Below are 21,871 nucleotides of genomic sequence, written 5' to 3' on the forward strand. Positions count from 1 at the left end.
ACGCAAGATAAATTAGTCCCACAGTCTAATTCCTACACATTAAAGCTGTCCAAGGAAATTCTCCAGCATCTTTAACCACGGGGCATTTAATCTTAACGAATCTTAGTGATTATCGGACGTCAAGCAATCTTTTCCATCATTACCCTTAAAGCCTTCCGAGAAAACAGCATTCCGAGGGCGATCGAATGCCTCTCCGAGTCCATTGGCATCGCAGATTTAGAATTCCTTCACTCCTTTCTGTTTTACTTCTTCGCCCATTGGAAAGCACTTCCACTGTTCGTCTAAGGAAGGAAGGACACCATCCGGCTAGCTACCGATCTTTACCATTTCCTCTCATCAGCATCAGCGGGGGTTTTCCACTTTTCCACGTCCCTCTCTATGCCCGTTCCGATAAAAGTGAAATTAATTCACGTTGGGCTCTCTAATTATTCCGATTTCCTTCTCCGATTCTTGCATATTCCGAGCGGAGCATTATCGGCCGTCGAGGCGTATCGGAAGATATTTCCAATCAGATATTTCTCGGGTAAGAGCCTGTTTGGAGATCGTGAACATTCTTACGGCAATCATGATGCAAAAAAAGAAAACAAAGGAAACGCTACGATTAAAATCGAAAGGTCTGTGCAATTCGGTCCGAACTGGGATGAGGGAGGATTTTAATCGAGAAAGAAAAAAAAATCCCCAACAAACAAATAACGCAACAATGAGTGGTCACCATCCACCTTGGAATGGCAGCTCATTGTTTAGTTGCGTTCTGTTTGCATCTCTTCCGGGAGTCCGTTTTTTGTTTTGCTTGTTATATTAATCCAAACCATCAAACTTTTATCAGACTCATTTGAATTTCTTTCAAATGGAAATGCAACGAACGAACAGGCGGAATAATACGAAATTTTCTATTGGCAAGTGGTTTTGCGTTTATTTTTTCTGCTTCTTCTGCTACTGCTGTCCGAGATTCTGTCCATCGGTCGTTGGGTCTGCTGTCTGTCTGTCTAGTCTGTCTAGTCCCAATGGGGTGGGGAGGAGGTGGTACGATGCTAACGACCCGTTGATCCACTCGCCATTGATTCGGAGCGTCTTTCACGTTTTCGTCCTGCACTAGGGGTCGTTAATTTGTCCGTTTACTTATTCATGCCATAAGAAACCGTCTCTCGATTGAGGGGATGTTTTTGTTTTTCTGTTTATATATTAAGTCGCGTCTTCCCCCATTGCATCATTGCTTTTCAATTAACAATTATTAAGCACAATTAGCGGAGGGTGGTATCTCGATTAGTGTGTGTGTGTGGGTGGGGGGGGGGGGGGTGATGATTTATTCAGCAGCAGTCTCTTATGAAGTCCCGGGAAACAGTCTTAATGGAGTGTTGCAACGATTATGGTGGTCATTTCTCTAAGTTATTGATTTTTCAAATAAAATATAACCGTCCAAAACACGTGCTAAGTTCAAAAAATTTAAACTGTTCTTAACGTTCCGTAACTCTACTTTGTTCTAGTGACAGCTTCTTTAATGAATCGCACGCACTTACAGCACTGCAACGCACCCTAATCGTTCACCGGCACACTGGCACACGGGATCATGTGCTAATGGACCGCTAATGAGACACTAAGCCACGGTTCGGCGTGCCCCATTGAACGCTTATCGGCGTCACTGTCCCGCTAAGCATCCACCTCCCACCCAGAATTTCAATTAGCATAATAGCGACCGATGGGAAGTGGAGCGGGTCGGCCCATCCGGCCCATCCTACATTGTGATCGTGCCCTGCCACAGCCCGGAAGCAAACCTTGCAACACGGACTTCCTTTTTATCTTGCGCGGTTGACAGCGCTTCCCGTTTGAAGCTGTGTGTCTGTGTGTGTGTGTGTGTGTGTGTGTTTGTGCTGTCCCAAAATGAAAACTGTCAACCCCCTTCCTCCTCGTGCTCTACAAAGCGAGCCGGAGCCGGGAAACGGTTTCAGTAGTACAGGAAATTGAATCGGGGACATCATTTCCGGGGGTGTTTCTACGCGCAAAAAAGGTAAAAAATGCGTACGAACACACGCGCGCGTATCAATTGAATTGAAATCGGTTGACTTTTCCGGCCTAGTTTTTCCCCGATTTCACTGAGCAACGTGGCAGCAAAGCAAGCCAGGCGAGTTTGTAAGCCTGTCATTGTCACCTACGCGGGCATATGGTCATTGGAGCGGTTGAAGCATTATGCATAAATCATGCAACGTTTGGGAGGACGTTGGGAGACGCAACCGTGCCTCTGCGTACGTGGGCAGTCGGGTTTCTTGTGAATGAAAACCATCCAAATGAAGGAAACGGGGTGTACGAAAAACTCTCACGCGCTCTTGTTGTCTGGCGTTAGTCTTACGCTCAATTTCCCCGTTTGCGCAAACGCACCGAAATGCCGCGTGGTCAGCCGGTACGCGGTGTGGCCCGCGGTACTTTCCGGCTAGCTTTACTCTCCCCGCGGTACGAAACATATGGTTTTACATCAACAAAGCTTCCCAGTCCCGGCATACCGGGAGTAGCCAAATCCTGCCGGGAGAGCGGCAGCGTCCTTTGGGAAAATGATAGCTCTCTCTCTCTCTTCATCTCTCACAAAAAGTCCTGCCACCTGTTCCACATTGTAGTTGTGTCCTTTGCGCGCAGCAGCACAGACAATACGCTTCATCCCTTTTCCTTTGCTTTTCCCCTCACGAAAGTCGCTCTCTCCAAAATGTTCCGATCCTAGTTGGCAGAGCGAATCCTTGCCCATGTGGGAACTGGATGATAATGGTTCATCTGTTCGTCGTTTGTTTCGTTTAGTCGTTCTGTGGCAATTGTCGCTAGTAGATGTCGGTTGCGAGGAAGTGCTCTCCGGAAAGTCGAGACCGTTTTGTCGCGTGTGTTTAAGGACATTAGGAACGCAGTGAGTGGACTTACCTTTGGTTGGAGCTGTTGTAGTGTAGTGAGCGTGCTGAACGAATGAAAACAATCCCGCACCCGTTCCTGAGCACAGAATCACGCCGAATTGGTAAAGAATTTCTGGAGCAGGCTACTTTGATTCTCCGAAGCGAAACTACTTCCCCGGAAGGCGCTCCCGGCTGTACCCGTTGTGTGTGCCGAAAGGTAAGCATTTCAGGATAATTGCATCGAGCTTGTGGTGTGCAGCAGTCTTTCCGGGAAGACTTGTAGCTAGGAGTGATTGGAAGATTTTACCGATAAGCTGTTTGCCGCAGACTCAGGGCACTGCCGTGCACCAACAACCACACAATGCCCTGGCGCCCTGGACATACCGTACTGCATGCGAGAATTGTGAGCGACTTGGGAAATATTTACCCCGAGCGTAATCAATTTCGCATCGACTGGTACTGGGTTGTGGTGGCTGGATGGACATCGGTCCTTTCCCGTGTACTGCATGTGGTGCATGGGGTGTGTGCAATTGCAAACAGAAGGCACCCGAACGGGAGGAAATGGTTGCTGTAAAGTGGCTGCTCTCGGCTCTTATTGATGCCCCAAGTGCCCCATCGCGCGGCGTGGGCAGGAGAATGTCCAATTACTTCACCCACTGGATTTGTGGGATGAGGGGCCGAGGTTTTGTGTGGTGCATTTGTACGGGGCATCAGCACGGTAGCGCAGGGCTGTAGAATGAAACGTCAAAGCGAAATGACACAAATTAAGGACACACAGCGCTGACGATTCCAAGGGTGCCCTTGATGGATCACTTGGAAACGAGCAAATTGGCATGTTGACAGGATGTGGCCGGTGGGTGAAAAATACGTGAATTGGCTTTGATTTTTGCACCGCATTTGGGGTTGGGAGGCGCTGATCTGTAGCAGTGTGGGCTGGTAATGGTGTCATTAGTACTCTCGTGTGGAAATGGTTATTTCACAGAGGGTTTGAACATGCTCGGAAATGTTTTGTAACTCTTCTCTGTTCTTCATGTTCAAAGATAGTCCATATGCTCTCTATAATCCTGAAGATTAGGGCTTTACACTATAGTTTCTGAGTGCATTCTCCGGCTTGAGTCTGTCAAAAATCCATCGTTCGCTCCGAAACCAACGGCAAACTTGCATGATGCACCACCAACATCCGACGGTTCCTATCAATACCGGACCAGACACATCGGAAGTAACCTTTCCTAGGCTCTAAAACATTCCAACAGCATCGTACCGAAGTCTACGGTGCACGGAAGACATCGCCGGAACCGTCCCGTGTAGTCTGTTTGTCTGTCAAAACTGGTAAAATGCATATATACTGTTCAATTTAATTTTCTTCTCCAAACATTGCCCACATTGCCGGGAAAAGGGGGGTCGTCGCAGCTCACAGCCGTGGGTCAGAGGTTATAAATCAAAATCGAACGTCGAACATTGAAGGTTCCGTTTGCGAATGGGATTTCGGTGGTGCATGCAACGTGCTTCGTTCGTACGTACCGGGGTGTTTTTTTTCGTACTGCTTCTTCAAACGAATCCTTTTCCGTTCCGTTCACACGAGCGTGCCTGTTCTGGCAGCTCCCGCACGAGCTTGAGGCTGGGAGATTTTGTTTACTCAAACTCATCTTCTTCTACCGGCCTGAAAACTGCCGTCCATGTCACACTTAGGATTACGCTCTTTTTTTTTGTTTTTTGTTAGTAGTAGCGCGACCAGGAACGGTGTCCGCCCGACCAGATCCAGACAGTTTCTGAACGCTCAAAGTTTTAGTCGCTTATCGTCGAAATGCCGGCTGTGCCGGGATGACATTGTTGGCGTGTCCGGAGTGTGTCGCCCTTTCGATGATGGACGCTGTTGGCCGTTGCTGAGCTTGTGAGTGCGTGCTGGGCTCACATTTTAGGGGGTGTGGAGGGTCTTTTTTCTCTTTCTCCTTTTGTCTGCACTGTTTCCAGCGGACGATGGGGACGCACTATGATTAAGTCGCTTGTCGTGTAGAGTGTCGCTCTGGAAAGGATTGACGTGTGCGTCGTCCACTGGTCACTGGGTTGTTGCTGTTGTAGACTAGAGCGCACAGGCGTAGTAGGGAGGAGTAGTAGGTTTCCGGCTTCCGGGATATCGTTATTGAGCACACTCTGGCACGTCGAGCTATTCTTTTTGTTGGCGTTGTCATCATCCGTCATACATTTCAGACGAAGCTCAACTTCAGAGCGCCGCAATTGGGCTTCTCGCTTTCGGTTGTTTTGGTGGGTAGTGGAAGAGCATGAGATTTAGTTGCGTTTTCTTTGGATTTGGGGGCAATAAGTGGACATCACCGATTGAGTATAGAATGTTTGGTGGTTGTGCGAGAAAAATCATAACCTTCCAAGCACTGGTTCCGCCAAAAAATTGATGTCCAGATTTTTAGACCAAGATTAGAGCGATTGGGTCCCGAGCGCTGTATTGCTGCCGCCCGTTATTGCCTTGCTGCTCCAGAACATCTGGTAATGGGAGCTGGGGACATTGGGGGCCGTAAATCATGCTGTAAATGCCACCAAACTCTCGCGGGTTGATATTGGTCTTCCTGTTTCGGACTAACCATTCGGCAGAACCTTCAGAATCCCCTTTTGCAATCTCAGTTTAATCCATTCATTTCGATTCTGTACCGGGTGTCTGGAAGGTTCCACCGGGACGGCGTAGTTATTGCTTGCGTTGGGTGTGGTGGTGGGGATTTGCTGGGGGAGAGTAACATTTTGGGACGGGATAGGATTACGCCCCCCTGCTGCTATGTGCTCCCGAAAAAGGTCTTCCGGAATTGGAATCGATTGGAGGAGGAGGAGAAGGTCGTTTGCAGTTTATTCATTCGTTTGTCACATTTCGACATCGATTGCAAAGTATTGTGACCATCGTGTTGTGGCGTGCGCGGTATTAAATTGTTCCGTTTTGCGAGAAGCAATCCCGTTTGGTGGAACGCGATTGGACGATGGCGGAAGGATATTGTTGTTCCACAAATATTGGTTCCACACAGAGAGCAAAAAAAAGTGAAACCAACAATGGCACTTTTGTCAACAGGATATTTGAATAGATGGACAATAGGACAATCCCTTTTATGAGCTTTAGAATGGCTCTAAACATTGCTTCGTTGGACACTGACCGGGAGTTTTTAGTTGCCAGTGGACACTGATGTGCATTTATTGGAAACCTCTTTTATGAGTTTGAGATCCTACGGTGGTAATTGACTATGCATAGGCCATTTTACACAAATCTATAAAGTTGATGACCCATACGATGGACAACCTAGTGGGTGCGAAGTAATTCCGATTATTGTAGTTCCGATTATGGATATTTTTTGAATTTCGTAGACACAGACATATGTCCAAAAGAGTGATTTTATGAAGAAGAATGTATTACTCAATGTAATAATCCTAGATGTAATGTGTACAACAGCTTTAATGGTGCAATGGGAGGCACTTCTACACCGACAAACACCACTTCTGGAACAATAAATTCTAAGCGTTCGTGTTCAATCGAATGATAACACAACTGGAAACCTCACCAGAAGCATACGATAACGATTTCGGGTGGGTCTAGTTATTGCCGCCCATTCAATGTGACCAAAGCCACCAATCGCCTCTATGGGGGCGACTAGTTAGGATCGCCAAAACCCACACACAATCCAAGTACATTGCCGTATTCCGGAAGCCCGACGGCCAGGAGCCGGTGTTTGCTTGCTGTTGCGTTCCGAAACGTAACAATGTAATCCCTCGAAGCTATAAATAATCTCCCATTGTAGGCCCACATGTCGCAGTCACTGTTTTCCGTTTGCATGAGCAGGTTATGGGAACCGATCGGAGTTGCGTCGGGATTACATCTTCCAGCAGCATGTTTTTGATAACTGTACCGATAAACTGCACTCTGAATCAGCCTACAGTGCCTGGAGCAATTTTTGTAGACGGAGCCGGTTTCGATGGTTGTGCAAAAGCTCGACCGGACTTGGCTGGGTATGTGTGTAGTTGATGATGTGAACAAAGTGTTACAGTTACCTCAAGCCTAACCCCAGAGCTTTCCGAACCAGGCAGACGTCTCGTGTTTCTTGTCGTTCGAGTAGGCTTGTTTTCGTCTTGTTGTGCACAACGAATTGCAGTTAAGAAATAACTACTGTTTAACACGTTCGTCTGACAGGCATTAGGAGCAGCACAATCACATGTTGCCCACGCTAGAGCGCTCTCGTGTGTGTTGTTCAGGCACGTGTCTGGTAGGACACCGTTGTGTGGGGCCCCGTTCTTTCACATTCACTCATTAGATTTATGCATACGAAATATCACTCGATTGTGGAGCAGCTGGGTGCGAGGAAAATTACACCCTACCCCGAAGGCAATGCAAATTGTTGTTGGTGCCATATCGAGCTACTCCCGGGCACATCATTCCTTTGGTTGCTGCACCTGACACACACACATACACCGGTGCTAAGATTCCAACGTATCAACGTCATTTATTACTTAAGGATGACTGGCAGTCGGGACAGGACGTCGTCGCCAGTGGCTGTCCATGCAGCCCGGGGGGAGGATGTTAGAGGATCTGGCTTAACCCATCCGGTGCATCCTACCATCGCTTTTTGTTTCCCACAGTGGTGGCGCGTTGGCGTGGTGTTGTGTGGGAGATTTATGATTTTTTCTTCCGGTTTGCGAAAGGAAATAGCCAAATGTCCTGGTTGTTTCCTGGCGTTGGAAATAACGGCGGTGGAGTTTCCCGTAACCGAATGCATTCACAATGGGCGGCTAGACTGTAGTACGATGGTACGAGGGGACATGAGTAAAATGGGACTCGACACGGAACAAGGGAAAGGTAAAACTATTTTACATATTACTCCAACCGCTAGGTAGTACCACCAGTAGTAGCGTCCCGGTGCATCCCAGCCGGCAAATCCCGGAGAAACGGTGGTGGTTACAGCGATGTATGCTAGCGTCAAGCACCGAAAGCTAACATTTGGGTCTTGGTTTTCCCAAAATTTTCGCTTTTGTATCAACGTTTTCGACTGACAGTTTTTAGTCCTGCGCTCCATTCAGCCCAAGCGCTGCACTCATTCATTCATTCATTCGGTTTCCGCCGGTGTTATGAGGAGGGGAGGAAACGCGGTTGCACGGTGGTGCAGTGTACTCTCCAATCTTTGGCTCCAATGCATGGCTGGGTTTCTGTTCGGTGTCAGATTACGAGCTTCCGCTTGTTTCCGCCTGCGCCTGGCGTCATCATATGAATAAATATTCGTAATGACTGCACACTACATACATATATGCGCATTCTCCTGTCACCCGAAAATGCCACCCACAGCCGAAACAAGGGATGGTAAACCGGGTACCTTTCCTGTGAAAAGCCAAAAAACCTGTGCGACGAAATGTATTTCGCAGAGCGAGGGCAGGCTTTAGAAGCTTTTTCGGAAGCGTTGGGAGCGGAACCCGGAAGCGTACAAATACAGAATACACCCAAATAAATCCCAAAACCCTCCTCTTCCTGCAACACAAGGGTGGAAATGGTTTTTGATGATTTGATGCAACGAAATACCCCCTTTTGGGTGTGGGGGATGGAAGGTTTTATCATTATGCATTTCTTGAATTGAATGGAAATTCTCTTTTGATAATCAGTTTGGAGCGCTGCGTGGGACGTTTTGGAGGGAGGTGATGAAGATGATGAATTAAAATTTTAATAAACAACCCATACACCGAACGTTCTCCCAAAATAGTCCCCAAACGCCATATGATATCTTGTGTGTGTGTATATATATCTGAATTATGATATTCCCTTTGGGGCCTTTATCATCCGACAACAACAAACCCCAAACCATCATCTGACATTTGGTCGGGCTTTCTGTTCTGTCAGTATACTCCCCTTTTCATTGCGACCGAATCATCTCCTGGGAAATCTGCCTACTGGCGGAGTCTAATCCGTCATACGAATATCACACAAAACCTGCTCGAGAGAGACAGAGAGAGAGAGGCATAAGCCGCCGTGTGACGCCTTGCTCGGTTCGCATATTATAATTCCACAATTCAGCAGAGCCTATCGGTTGTACTCACCTATGCGGTTTGTGAGGACCGACTTATGGCATTGGTAGGATATTTTAACTCCACTTTTTTTCGTCGACGACGACGTTCTTATTTCGCTCCACGCAACATGTTCACCTCCACGAGTATTTTTGTTGCCCCCCACAGACAAGATCTCCAAAGACGACGGATCGAAGTTCATAAAAACGGCTTAGGGTTTATTTTGATAAGATATTACGTTTCGATCTCGAAATGATAATCCTCTAGCACTGTTTCTGCCTCGTCAGCGGAACGGAGTTTGACACTGTACAACGGTGGGAATGCAAGATACCTTAGGACGGCTGTGTTCCCTTTGCTCAAAGCACACACTCACACGCAGCAGTCTGCCGTATGTTTGCCGCTGTGTAATGGAGCAAGGAACGCTAAATTTAGTCTCGAGTTGTGACGGTTCTCGTCGGGCTGTCCCGGAACAGTGAGCCGTGCAAAGCACATGTATGTATCTGAGTGCCTTACAAAACCACCAAGCGAGCGGTACACGAGTCGAGTTTTGGTTGTCCTTTATCGGTGTTCTTGTCGGTGGTGTTTTAGTCACCCGTGCGCCATAAGCTAAAAAGAGCTGTAGCCAGATCTCCTTGCTACAATCCCGGTAATTCCTTGGGCAAACAGATGGGGCACAGGGATGGGTCGTCGCGTCTGCGGTTGGTACGTGTATGTTGCCATCGATTATAGCGACGTTCTTAGTGGGCTCCTGTTGTACGCCGGGTGTGTAGGTTGTACGGTGGTGAAGACACTTTACTTCCATTTTACCCTTTTTACAGTCGCCCTCCCCGTGCTCGTTTTTTTACAGTCTCTCTATTGCACCCAGATTGTACCTGGAAGTACGCCAAGTGGAACCTTAGCTAACGATCGGGACGGAAAGAAGCAACAAAAAAACAGCACGGATATTGCAAATATCATCGCCATCGTATCGCTACTACATAGAGTCATCGATGAGAGACCTTTTCCCCCGTCCCAACGCTAGACACAGGGGGGCATGGGTTCAAAGTTCCGAAGTTGGTGGATAGGCTGTGAAACTCCTCGAATATCCTTTTTATGTTGGGAACTCTTGGTGCACTAAACCCAGCAAAGAGAAGGAGAGAGAGAGAGGGAGTATGTTGAAGTGTACTAGTTGGAGACGCGGATGAAGTTACGCTACACAGTTCAGTTAATTTCTCCGTCACGGCAAAACCGAAGCTCCGAGATATGCGGTACGGTTCACTGAAGCCGTGGGAAATAGAGGCATGCATGGCAATAGCTTCCCACTGCACGATTACAACCTTACGTTTCTGCCCATTTGAAGGTTTTTGCTTCGACGGATTCGATCGGCTGTGTGGAAAGTGCACACTAGGGACAGCAGAGCCCATAACGTTACCCAGAAGTAGCGGCATTGATTTGGAAGGAGCTAGTTGGCGTTCAGGGAGTGAAGGGTGTAGGCGAGAAAGATCATCCAAGCGTGTGCTCATGTGGGTGGGAAAATGTGGGAGATTATTAGAGTTTGAGCTTATCCAGGAAAAAGGGGCAACCCTTGTGGGTGTGTGTGTGTGTGTGAGGTTGGTATTTAGTGGAATGCTTCTTGCATTAATAAATTTCCACCAATTTCAATCGATGGGAGTGAGGCTTGATGTAACTATTCCATATACCGTTATAACATGCTACATGATGGTTTTGGGTTGCAGAATAGTTATAGGATTTGTGGGGAACGTTTTTGCAGCATTTTCGTGCATCTTTTTACACGTATGAGCTTAAACAGAAGCACAAGCGATAGAAGTTTGAATTTCAAGAAGAAGTTTGTATCCTTCAGGTAGAGTCGTTATACATGGTCGAAAGAAAGTTTTCTGGAACATAGTTTTACCAAGTAAGAAGCAAGTACATCTCATGGAAATTCGATGTTTTGCTCCAACTTTCCATTGCTCACAGCTCAGAGCTACTAACCCCTAGAAACGTTTTTGTTCGACAACAAATTTCGCACACGCTGCAAAATGTGCACTAATTGGTAGCACACGCGTCCCACAAACGAAGTGGCATTTCTTCTTAATTTTTCATCTCCCGGCAGCGAGCAGCATACGCAGCAGTATAATCCTCTTATCGTTTATCTCCACCTCGGAAGATACCAGGATACATACTTTTTTTTCTACAGCAAATTCAACTTCCCGGGAATGTTTTTTGGGACGGTGTGGAGAAATGTTCTTCAAGATTCTTCAATTTCAGCATTCCAAAATCTTATTAACTGCCTAATAACACCGCAAAGGCGTTACAGCTCCATTAGCCATTCCCTACCCACTAAGCCCGCGTCGTTTAGCAACGGCATTTTGGGGCAGGGGAGCGATTTGGAAAGCATCAAACGCACGGATACGGAAAATATGTCATTTCCACAAGGCGGCCGGCATCATACGGGCGTTTGGCAACTGCTCTCCACCCGCTCTGGGCATTGCTTTCCCTTTCGTCAGCTCATTTTTGTTTTGCTCCGCAACTTTGCTCGTTTCCTTCTCAGGATAGTAGACTAGTATGGACGAGTGACGGAGGACAAGAAGCAGGAAGAAGAAAAAAATCCACAACCACACAACATTACAAAACCCTCATTTGATGCCCAACCAAATGAGCAACGATAAAGGCGTCCAATAATATCCTGACGAGCGGTTGGTGTGTGTGTGTCTATGGATGAAAGGACAGTGAAACAAACAGACGAACGAACAACAAAAAAACTGCAAAGAGAGATTTTTTCCCTCCCTTTTTCATCCCAGCAATAATAAACTTCTCGTCAGTCCAGACGGCGCGCGCGGGCAGCATCCAACCACTGCCGGTGACTAAGCTCGCTCTAGGTCTCTTTAATGTTTTTTGGGGTAAAAATGCTGCTGCCACCCATTATCGCTGCTCATGATACACTTTCGCTACAGTGTTTGCCTTCCGCTTCCGGCAGCCACGGCGAGTACCGAGCCCGACACCCCCAGCAGCCCAGCTGCCTAGACACACCACCAACCTAGCGCACAATGTTTGTCAGTGCCACGCTGACACGCTGTCATTCTTTGTTGTCTGTAAATGATAAATTTTCGCCGGGTCTGAGAGTTCTTTTTTCGCCGGTCCCTCTTTTCTTCGACTCGTTTACACATATCTTCTCCGTCTCCCGTTGCCTGGGTGTTCACAGTGGTAGGTGTGGTAGTCGGGCTCCCGATTTGGAGGATGAGTGAGTGACAGGAACCGGAACGCAACCTTAGTTTCTTGGGAAATTTTGGGGAGAAGAGTAAATGAGGTGGAAAGTATTTTGTGGAAACCCCTTTTTTTGTTATACTTGTGTGCGCGTACACGATGGGAGATTATTACGAGGAGTAAATTTTGGCGATGGCAGCTGGAAGTTACTGCTCGGGAATGCGATGGACCCGATGCCTGAGGCACTGTTCGCGAGAGGTACACCCCGGGAATGAATGTCAATCAATCAAACCGCCTTTATGATTTTACGTCACACTCTGGCTTCATCCGGCCCAGGGGAGTTGTCGCTTAAATCCTAATTGAAAGTGACTTCAAAATGTTTCACCAGCGTTTGTTTACATGTCGGTGGGATCTTAAATTCCACACTAATGGTGTGCTTCCGATGCCGTCTACTCTCCAGCTCGTGAGAAGCACAGTTTTATAAATCCGAAAGCGAAAGAAAATAATTGGATGAAGCCCTGACATCGCCAGGAGTTGTTAAATTGACTTCCGGTCGGAATGAAGACTCCTCCCGGAGCGAATCCACAATAGGCAGGCCGAAAGAAATTAACTCATCGATATAATCTTGGTGCGCTACGGCTGGGCTGTGCCTTATCTATCGCTGGTGCAAAACGGTGCTCACTACTAGAGATATTGGTTTACGCGCTATTTCGGTTTATTTTTCTTCACTCAGGGGCAATGATGGGACTATAAAACCGTGTCGTACGAACCGAACGGTTGATACGAACGGAACTGAAGCGCAAACAACCGTACTCTAGCGGCAGTGGCATCACCAGTTTCCTACTTCCTTAAATGCGTTTGCTGCCGGCAGCTCCTGCTGGGAGACCGTTCGTTTCCGTGAAGTGTGCGCACTGCTAGTGAAAGATTGGATATTCATTTTTCATGTGCCATTAAGCGCTAGGAATACCGATGATATGGCATCCGGTAGCGAGGAGAGCGGGTATATGGTACGCAGATTTGGATGGCAAAGTTTATCTTTTTGCGTGTATTTTTTCCCTCTATTTTTGCTGCTTAAAAGGCCGTCTTCTTCGTTTCGTAGAGATGCGTTTCCAATGTCTGCTCGTAGCTATGTTCCCTCCGAGCTGCTGCTAGTAGATATATTTTTGCAAGGATATAGCCAATGTTGATGAAAAAGATGAGGATGATGATGATGATGATGATGATGTGGCTGCAGGCTATCAAATGGCACCGGCTGGTTTGTGCGTTGTGTTTTGCACCATAAACAGGTTCTGCATTATGCTTCGATGCGATGAGTGTTGTTGGAGCTGCAGTTAGGGAGATATGGATGTAGGAATAGCAGGATGGTCGTAATTTCAGCTTATTTACGATGGGCCAGAAACTTGTTGCTGATGGGTTTTTGCCTTGGTTTGCACGCTAGGCATCGCATTGATGGAGTAGTCCCAGCAGTCCCTAGGGATCAACTAATCTCTCCGGAGAAGAGTGAATGGAAAATTTCTGTATCTATTCTTGTATCTATTGCTATGAATGAATCATCATAAAAGGAAATTTTAATTCCTCCTTCAAAGTTGACACAAAAAACCTTTCCATCTATATTTCTGTATACTTTCCCAATGTCCAAAAATAACAGTGCGCGTGTACTATTGCCATTGGGCAAGGAATAAAATATGTTGATTTGAAAATTGGCTTTTAAACTTAAGATACCTGACTTTTAGAACGCATTATGAAGATATCATCAAGAGAGCAAACAGAACTCTAGGTTTATTGTTTAAAATGACGAGGGAATTCAACGATCCAGTGTGTGTGAAAACTTTGTACTGAGCATTAGTAAGGCCTATATTGGAGTACTGCTCAATTGTTTGGTGTCCATCTGCAGAAGTTTGGAAAGAGAGAATGGAAAAAATCCAACGCAAATTCACACGTTTTGCGATACGGCGACTTCAGTGGAGTGATAGTAACACTTTGCCACCATACCATTCGCGTCGTTTACTGCTAGGATTAGAGACTCTCGCTGATAGAAGAAGAAATGCGCAAGCCTTGTTCATTGCTGACCTACTTTGTGGAAATATTGACTGTCCGGAAATATTGGAACAAATTAATTTAAATGCAAACAGGCCAACCACCAGAAATCGACAATTATTAAGAACTAATTTTAGAAATACGCAGTACGGATCTAATGAACACATTACGGTAATGATGCGCGAATTTAATGCACTTGCAGGACATTTTGATTTTAATGAAACGACACGACAATTTAGAGAGCGAATACGATTTGTATAACATTTAGTCTTTACCTATTACTATTATTATTATTACTAAAGCTTGTGTAACCATTATAAGGCGGACTCGCAACTAAGAAATACAATACAATACAATACAATACCTACGATACAAAGCCATTTAAAGACAAAAGCTTCTCGAAACGAAAAAGTTTCCTAGGGGATACTATCAAGGATTGTTTTGGATACGAATTTCCCCAAATAAAAACAACTCAAGAAAAGAAGGTCCCTTCTTTTCTGTAGTTTGTTTTTGTAGGTTACAGCTGAAGCAACATCAAAATGGTACGGACCACGCATCGTAGCACTTTTTCTTCAAAGCTTCTTCAACGTATGTCATCCTGGAGGAATTTTGTTTTCCTGGAAGATGGAGCGTCAGCTCTAGCGATTTGGAAGCACCCCAAACGCGTGTTTGGGATGATTTTCCAATGTTTGCCTCTCGCTGACTTGTTTAGGCCTCGGCGCGCTTTAAATAATGGATCTAGGGCTGCCTCAGGCTTCACGGTAGAGTGCTCACTTCGATTTCTTTTCACTGTGCGGAACAACGGTAGCGCCCGGTTGAGTGACGGGAGCCCATTGACCGGAAAACTGAAGCGACGACATGTGTGTGTGTGTGTGAAGAAATGCGGGCAAGGCTCTACACGCGCCGCAGATGGAGACTTTTCAGCTTTTGCCTTTTTGGGTGGTTTGCGTGCAGTGAATCCCATTCCCCGCCCCGCGGGAAGGTTACTACAGCGCCAGATACGTCTAAAGGGCTTTCCGCTGTCTTTCAGTAGTTGAGGAAATCTCATAGGCGTTGCCACACACGTCTACATCGCTTTTAGCTCTGTGATATTTAGCAAAGTCATTCTCCATATTGCGCACATACGGTGCTGTGCGTGTGTGTATGTGTGAGTATGGTTTCTTTTCAACTGAACCCATATCCTGGTCGTAATCTTAAAGGATACGTAACAACCGAAGGGAATGAAGCTGTAAGCGCAGCGTTACGCAACGGAAGGTACGAACGAGATCCTGCTTAGCGGAATTAAGTTTTCATGTTCGAGATAAATTGATACTGACAGCACTAATTGTTTCGTAAATATGTACGGCCTTGCCGGGGGATCATGTGGTTGGTGGCGGTAGGCAATGTGAGCAGTGCAGGGCCATTTCTTATTGTGCTAGCCTCGTATGCCTCTACGCGTGCAGGAGAGACGTTGACGAAGGCGTCCAGCTGTCGCGCGTTGAAGAGGGTAGTGAGGGTCGACCTCCCGGCTGGTGTGGTGGGTTCAATTTCACTAATCTATGTGTGTTGCGTTGCGCTTTTACGTGAAAGCCTATTTACATTAGCGCTTTGACGGATGGTTTTCGGTTTGACTTGGCACCAACTGACGGCAGGGCGCACGGGTGCGCGAGGCGTCCTTTTTCACGCCACGTGGAAATGGGAATAAATCATGAGAAGCGGCTCGGGCGCGATGTCGGAGCGTTAGATGGATGAGGTGAAATGGACGGACGGGTGGACGGCAGAGTAGTATTCATTGCCGGATCTAGCTCGGGTATGTATGTCAATGGGAGGCGAAATACGCCAGTCATCTAAACCGACCGAACCGACCGGTTGTAATCTCGTGATGTAGAGGATTCAATTGTCATGATTCCGTATGTAGGTGTGTGTGTGACTTGTCTCTACCGCCCTTTGTTGCTCCGTCCGTACGGAATGGCGAGCAGTCCATGGGAGCAGTTGGTTTAGGTCCGCCGCTCAGATGACAGCTCTGGTGGAGCAAGTTTTAGTTGGGAGTGATTTAATTAATACCTAACTAAATCACTAGTCCAAATCTGAACGGTCATCTGCGAGTACTTGTCCGTCCGAGTCCTAGCTCGCCAAGTTGACAACGATCATGGGATGTAACGCCGGCTCCGAACGCTCCTTCCATTTAGTATCCAATTAATTCTATTTTTCTCTCTCGCTTTAACCGTCCGCAAATGAAATTGGAGTGGTAATGGTTGGGATTTTAGTTCTTTGATGTGATTTCTGCTATCACTTGCTACATTAGTCTTTCTTTTTGCACAATGATAATCAACTTCAGGGAAGCGTACAATGCCAGCACTCTGGTCCATGATAATGCAAAGTGCTTTAGGGGAATGATAATAGGAGCAAAGAATGAATGAGGTTGCTGTGGATAACATTGAAGAAAAGGTATAATGGACATACACATGCTTGGCAGCTGGAATGTCTCATAGGCAATTGTGATAATGAGTTGACGTTGCATGATGAACAAAAAACATTGTGTTTTCTTCATTACATCACTTGTTATTACTGTATGGATAAGTTACGGAATAACATCGGGTACAGTGATATTGTTTGTCATCGTCAGATGGAATTGAAGAGGAAATGTAACGATACAATGGAATACATTGGAATAACGGAGGGCTTATCATAGATACAGACATAGTTATTAATTTATTTGGTAATATGTATGATAAAGTTATTAAACTTGGTTCCAATGTTGTCTTTCATCTTCTATCTTATTTTCTATGAACTTAAAACTTCGAGATTTGAATCACTTTCTAAGAACATTTTCAGAAACATCTTTCAAAAAGCTTTCCCATAAACCATGAGTGTCATGTGCTTTTGTTTGGCTACAGTTTTCAATTCATCGCAAAAGTTTTTTGCAACAATTTATGGCATCAAACGATACTGTGTGGCCCACAGCGGGGCAGCTGCAGGCACCAAACCAGCCCTGAGGTGCGGACGTGATTCATGATACAATTTTTGAACTTACCATCATCAATTCCATCCCGAACATGGTGTCCGGTCCCATAGTTCACCCTTTCGCTTTGCCCGGTGTGGCACACCGTTAACGATGAGTTGTTGAGTACGGGCTGCTGCTTGACTGTGCGTAAAGAGATATTACTTTCCTGCGGTTGGACACGGTGAGCCGAACTCAGGACAGGGCAGGGCAGCAAAGAAGCACCAATGAACCGGAACGAAGGTTGCAACGCGAGAAGTGCACCTCAAAGTCCTCCTTTTTCCCGGACTCGTCATGCGTTTCGGAGCGTCCCGTTGGAGAAAAGTCATAAATGGAAAAAGTTTCCCATGTCTACAACACTCCACTCCCAAGAGTGGCCCCAAGAGTGGCGGGCGGTGCGCTTTTGAAGGAGTTGCCATCGATACAAGGTGAAGTGTGCAGCGAATGCCCGGGTGCACCGGCAAGTCCAACATCGGTTGACCTCCGGGTTTGAGAGAGGGAGAGCTCCCGTATCGGTGATGGGAAGCGAGAACTCGGTTGAAACACTACCGTCACCTGCTGCTGTCGCTGTGGGTGCTTGGGGAACCGTTCCTCATGCTGGTCTGACACATCTGAACGGAGTAGGTAGCCTTGCTAAAGGCTTGGGAAGAATAAGTCATAGCTAGCAAGCAAATCGTAAATAATAATGCAACCCTGAAGTGAGAGAGCACTCAGCACCCGGTCAGCGTGGGGTAATGATTTTTAATATTTATACCACAGCTTCGAGTCACGCTGGACGCCCCAGCAGAAGCAGGAAAGAAAGCAAAAGTTACAGCCACAGCCAACCCTGGGCGCTTCCGGACCAGGTCCGCACGTGAGCGAGTGTGCGTTGTGTAACTCCACAATGCCACACAGTGTAACGGGGCAATGATTTAAGATGAAAAGTTTTGCCAGCGGGTGAAAGACTTATGCCTGCCTGGAAGACGGAGGCATTCACTCAGGTGAGCCCGTTAGATGGTGGTCGCGCCCGGCATAAAAGTTATGCGTCCTTATGAGATATGGGTGGGCTAGTGCATCGTGCGCCCACCGACGCATTCGGATGGAAATGGTCGTGGAAGAGGAAAGCGGCAAAACACGACACGGAAGGAAAAGTTACCAGTTACCGGAAAAAGGCGGGAAAGTTTCACAAGTTTCAAAGCGTGTGGCGATGGGGAAGAGACAGATGAGACAGGTTAGGTTTACGGTTAAGCCCCGATGTGGCAAATATTTGTGCCTCGCTTCACGGGAAACAAAAACTCTTCCCCGAAGTACGTTGTTTGTTGCAGTTTATGTCGCAGGAAGCGACGGTCGGTAAACATGTCTGGGCGTGTTGGGTTGGGCGGGTAAGGAGGAAGTTGTTTGCAGAATGCTAAATATGTCGTCCTCCCCGACTGTGCTAAACTTCTCAGATTACTTTCAGATCATAACGATAATAATTACGATGAAGATCATGACGATGATAACGAGCCGTAGTTGACGATGATCTCGCACCATACCGTTCTGTGTCGTTAAGCTACCTTTTAGTAGACAATTTGGACGACTTTTCCGTAGGTTTGGTAGGGGGTAGGTGCCATCTTCACTGACCGGAATATGGAAGAAAGGGCAGCAGCACACACAAGGGAAAGCGCAGAGGGAAATCTGGCTTTTATGACCCAAATTGATGCTTTCCAGTTAATGAAAAGTCCAATATTGACTCTGGTGACAGCTTGCCGGCATGATGCTGCCGGCAATGTGCTGCCGTGTGGCTCGGTAAAGTGATGAGTAAACGTTGATGAGACAGTTGGGTTGCGTTGATGGATATACCTGCCGGAGCAAAAGGGGTATGGCATGTGGATTTGGGCAAGGAAACTTCCTCTCTCAGCGACAACATGAACCATCTGCTCGTTTGAACACAAGCCCTGGACTGTGGTACTTCTGGAGTACATTTCATCTACATTGTGGGGCCGTTTCGGGTTGAGCGAACAAAGCGAACGAGGAATAATGATTTAATAAATGAAAACATCAACTTTACTGGAATTGCAATTGAAACTGGTAACGATGCGGCAACATTGGGCGTGTTGGGGTACATTGTAGGTATCAGTCGCAATTGTTCAAATCCCTCTCTAGAAAAAAGGCCCCATTTCCCGCCCATTGCAATATGCCAAAGTCCTTCAATCCTGTCCTGTTGAATTATTAATTTTTGCACCGCATTGAGCCTGTGTTGTATGAAAACACACACAGTTTAATTAAGCCGCGAGCAACGAGCATCGATTACAGGGGGAGCTTGGGAATTGTTTGGATGCTCGTAGCGTTGCAACACGATAAATGCAGCGCGCGCTGTGGGCAAATAATGCATTTTCATTGTTTGTGCAGGCAAGCAGAGACTCCCCCGTTCACAAATGGGACGCAAAATGAATGATTAAAGGATGGAAAGGAAATCACTTTGTGTGCTGCGGTAGCTGGAGCTTATGTTCGACGTGTGTGGGGATTGGGTAGGGAAAGGAGTGCGATAAAGAGCACGTTTATTTGTAATAAATGGTGGAAGGATATTGGTTCGGTTGAAGAAGATGGGCGAAAAATAATATGCTCGTTATGAATGGAAAAACAAGATTTATAATGGCCTGGGGTTTAATATTGTATGTGATAGCGGGGGTACATGTTACGTGATAATTTTGGGGCAGTTTAACATGCTCGTAACGTGGTTTACATCATGTGAAGAATGAAGTAGTTTATTTTAAATACTTCGAGAGGCTATGGTAAAATAATGCATCAATTTAAGCACAATATTCAATGTTGCATAACAAGTATGTTTGATGTAAATCACTGTAATGAAATCTTTTTCTGAAAATCTTTAAAACTTGTAACTTCAAACTCCGACAAAAACAGCAAAAGAACGATGAAAGATGAAGAAACTCTTTCACAGCAAACAAGAGTTGTTACGCATCCAGCCGAAAGGTCAGCCCATTTAAAGGCGTGGATGGGAAAATGCTTTCAAAACAAAGCCCTCTGTACAGCCATTAAAGTTTAAGTTAGCGCACGGCCATTGGGCAAATTTAACAGCCCCCGGGCACAGTGAAATCATAAACCCAGCCGGGAAGTCACTTTGCGGAAACCGAAGTCGGGAACCGGTCCGCGATCATAATCTTTAATCCATTAGCTTCCGTGTTTCCAGCAGAAGCTTTGCTACCCGCTTTGGCGGCCGAGTTTTCTTCTGCTGGCCACCACCCCCTCTCCGACATAAAAGCCACTCTTCAACATTGACTGGCGTCCGTTTTGCTGCTTCCGCGGGACACGTCGCTGCCCGGCAGGGACACAGGTTTCGGAGGTCCGGAGGTGTTCGCCAAAATGACATCATAAAAAAGTCACAACCAATCCACTTTCTCCCGGAAACTAGTGTAGCGTGCAAGGAAAATCGCGCACGTGTGTGTGTGTGTGTGGAAGGCGAGAAAAATGTGTAGCCAGCTTCCGGGGGCAGAATTTCGAACCGGAGCGAGAGAGCGTGCGACATGTGCATGTGCGCTGATTTTTATTCTCGGAAGAACAGGATGCTCACACATGAAAATGGTGTTCTTACCAAAAAAAAGGAACTCTCCAGTCCGGACAGACTTGGAGCTAGTAGTAGACAGAGTATTTGACTAGAAAGAAAGGGAGAAAAAAGACTGGGAAACCATCCACTTGGCTATATCCACTTGAATGATCAGATTTAGAGCACACAGCATTCCTTCCGGGAAGTTGAAGAAGCGCCAAGGAGACTCGCTACGCCACAAGGATGCAACAGCGGAAAAGCTTCCGAGATAAAATCGCGTGGAAAATAAACTTTGACTTATGAGTTTCATGTTCATCCTATTTTTGCAGCGCGCGTTCGGTTGCAGCGCAGCCAGCTAGGGAGACGGAGCTATCCAGACAGAAAAGAAGCGGTTTGTGGTTACGGAAAATAGCAGAAGAAAGAGCAGAGCAACATCCACTCGCCAAAATTTGGGCAGTACGTACCAACGAGGCAAGGCACCGTCCGGTGCTGGAAGGTAAGACAGTTTAGTGAATAATGCTGGCAGCCCGGTTTAGCGAGAGATGAGGCACGCAAAAACTTTTACAACCCCACCGCACTGATTACAGCATGTAGCCGCTTTTGCTTGGTGCTCGTTTTAAATACAGTGAGCGGAAGAGGGCACTCGTAGTGGAGTAAGGGAGGGGACGCGTAAGAATAGACACCAAAAAGGATGGTGTGTCCCTTTCTTCCGACGGTTGGTTGTAGTTTCCACGAATTGCACGGCACAGCGTTTCCCCCAGAAAACGCTGTTTTGGGTCCAAGCGATGGGAGTTTTTGGACCGGCGATAACTAAAAACTTTGCCCCGTTACTTAAGCCATGGGTCGATGGGTGTGTGGTGGGGTCCCTCGGCGTGAAGCGCACTTAATCTCGGGTGGAGCGAGCGTGTGGCGAAGCGCAGAGTATGCAAATAAATTAATTAATTTGTGTACGCTAACATGGTAGCTAATTTATCGCAGACGCGCGTGCATTTGGGTCGTGTGGAGGAATTAGGAGCCGTGGAGCCGGAATAGGAGAATCTGTTGCAGTTTTATGGGGCCACAGTGTGTGCCGGAAAAGTGCAATTGAATTTAGTAGCTAGTGTGCAAGTTGTTCGGGATGTTTTAAGTTCAAAATTCAATATTGCTATAAATTTAATAAAAGCTTTTCGTCTTTTTAGTGTTGTCTTACAATATGTTTTGGATTACAAAACTTTTGTCACATACTGTATGAAAAAACTCACTTAGATG

At 46.6% G+C, this 21,871-nt stretch overlaps 1 protein-coding gene across 1 annotated transcript in view; it reads left to right on the plus strand.

The window, feature by feature from the left end:
• The first annotated feature begins 2,744 nt into the window (after positions 1–2,744).
• LOC120958564 (EGFR adapter protein-like) overlaps positions 2,745–21,871 on the plus strand; it is a 51,507-nt gene continuing 32,380 nt past the window's right edge. Inside the window, exons 1-2 of the mRNA XM_049608528.1 lie at positions 2,745–3,084; positions 20,953–21,119. The gene's annotated coding sequence lies outside the window, so the exon portion shown is untranslated. The remainder of the gene's footprint in view (positions 3,085–20,952; positions 21,120–21,871) is intronic.

This window comes from Anopheles coluzzii, chromosome 3, assembly GCF_943734685.1.
Source record: "Anopheles coluzzii chromosome 3, AcolN3, whole genome shotgun sequence".
Lineage (NCBI taxonomy): Eukaryota > Metazoa > Arthropoda > Insecta > Diptera > Culicidae > Anopheles > Anopheles coluzzii.